The sequence below is a fragment of the Triticum dicoccoides genome, chromosome 5A (assembly GCF_002162155.2).
Source record: "Triticum dicoccoides isolate Atlit2015 ecotype Zavitan chromosome 5A, WEW_v2.0, whole genome shotgun sequence".
NCBI classification, from domain to species: Eukaryota; Viridiplantae; Streptophyta; class Magnoliopsida; order Poales; family Poaceae; genus Triticum; species Triticum dicoccoides.
In genome coordinates this window covers 47,024,924-47,027,475 of record NC_041388.1, presented here as the reverse complement: position 1 = coordinate 47,027,475, position 2,552 = coordinate 47,024,924, and positions in this window count along the sequence as shown.

Genomic DNA, 2,552 nt, shown 5'->3' with positions numbered 1-2,552 from the left:
GAACCCTATTTCATGATGAGCGGGCGGTGCGGGCAGGTCGATAGCGGGTTGGACGGGTACCGGAGATGTGTTGACTAGGCATAGCCTAGTCAAAATCAGGCGACTCAATTCAAATCAAAATTCTCAATTAAACCAGGGAGCTTCTACACTAGGGAGCTTAGTGATATATGAGATATAATTAAATGGTTAAATTTGTAAATGTGTGCTTCAAAAAACGAGTATATCTCAAGCACTCCTACACATATGATTAAATTTTTAATCTAGAATTTTCTATAGATATGTTTTCTGAATAATATAGTACAACCACATTATTAAAATATTTGTTAGACTATATGTTAGATATCTAACATATAGTCGTATAAATAACATAATTTACAGAAGTATAAAAAATAATTACAAAGTAGGAATTGAATTCAGTGCAAGTCATAAGTATTTTTCAATTTTATATATTAAAAATATATAATAATAAACAATACAACTAAAGTTTAAGTTTGATCTTGTTAAGTATGTCAAATAAGTAAGGAAAAGTTATACTACTTAAAAAGTCGTATATTAAGTATAAAATTTTGTATAAAATATGTAAAGATCAATAGGATTCGGAGCAATAATTGAAACCGAAATTGATGCCTTGAAAATTTTATAGAGATCTGTACACTAAAATTTGAAAATGTTGAAGAACATATTAGATCTAGGCACGAAGTGACTTGTACAAGAAAAGCTTTTAATTTGATTTATTGCCAGCGGCCGCAAAATAAAAATCGTATGGTCATAGATCATCGACCTTAGGAGCAGATAGGGTGCGGATTACCTTGGGAGCTGGAGCTGGCGACGGCTGGGGCGCGGCCTTCAGGTTGAGGATGCCTCGTATCCCTTCTGTCCCCTTGTTGAGAGCGTGAAGAATCCCTTTCTTCACGCGTTTCGCGCCAAATCCTTGGCGGCCTCTGTCGCGACCTCATTGGCGAGCGGCAACAAGACCGCCTCACTAACGGCCTTGCTGCCGGTGACGATTATATTCAGGAACTCCTTGTCAATCCCAGACATGTTTCTTCCACACATAGGGGGAAAATGAACAAAGATCAGCTACACATAGCAAAAACGACTAGTATAGTATACACCCCTCCAGCCACCGCCTGTCCCCAAATCGACTGATCAGCCAAAAAGAAATCGAAAAACGCTTCCATCAAAATAATTCGAACTAGCCATTGGAAACAAACAAAACAACCGAGTTTAGATGGCCGGTTGAACACAACCGAGTTCCGAATAGTATCTCAGAGCATATAAGCAGGAATGGAAAACACAAACGAGGTTTGCATCTGGTAGTGTTTGCGTAGCCAAAACCTTTGACGTAATTTCCGGCAAAATCGACAGCAAATCAAGTTCTAGTACAAATAGAACGAGATAATACTACAAAAACATTTACTAGTAGATCCGAAGCTCCTTTCCTCTCAGAAATCACAAATCAGTACTAGTATACCAAAACCTCTATTTCTAACGAAGACTTTGATCCGACGCTTTACCACTTGGTCGAATTGCACTTGAGGACCTATATATCAACTACAGACATGTGTATTTGTTTGAGACCCTGCAGGGGGTATATTTATGTGTGACTCTAGGCTTCCATACGTAAATTTTAGAAGTGCAGTCAAGTTTATTCTTGATATTTTGTGTCTTACACTGAGCACATAAGAGCTCAGTTTTAGCAAGTTATATTCAATAATGAAAATTTGAAAATAATGTGACACGGATATTCTTTTGTTCAGTGATGCGATGAAAAATGCCATTTTCTTTATGCATATTACAAATTTAAATTGTACCTTTTGAAGTAGAAAAATTGGAAGCTTACGTTCCATCATATTAAACAATATTTGAGGGCTTTCAAGAAGAAAAATACAATATCTGAAGGCACGAACTGAGATTTGAGTTCATGCTGAAATTTGAGTTCAGACACGTAATGATTCCGTTACATTTACCTTGAAAACAATATTTGAGGGCTTTCAAGAATAAAAATACAATATCTGAAGGCACGAACTGAGAATATATAGGACTGCAACATGTGGCCCTGTGCATACAAATACGGAATCAAAACAGATTGCTTAGGCAACAAAAGTAAGTTGATATAGCATCATAAAATTCCAAACCAAAGCAAGCCTTCCCGTCACTTGTCGCTTTTCATCATTACCAATGATGGATCTCTCCCAAAACAGTGTGAACTGCAGGGGTGCATGAGTCCTAAGGTTGCAACAACACCAAAGCCAGACAACAATGATTGCATAATACCACTACTAAACATCTGATAATATTCAGAATTTCGACGGAACACCGAGAGGAGCTTGAGATTAATAATTCTAGCAATAGCAAATAACATGGAGAAACAATATTGTTTTACCTCAAAAATCAATCAGTGTACATGTGTACGCATCTGCCAATGGAATCAATCAATGTGCTTTTTTGATAAGGGGCGCTTTATTACTTAAAAGGTTTAAGCATTACACCCGGCCTCTGCATAACTAGGATGCACATAGCCAAACGAAATCCACACTGACAAACATTAT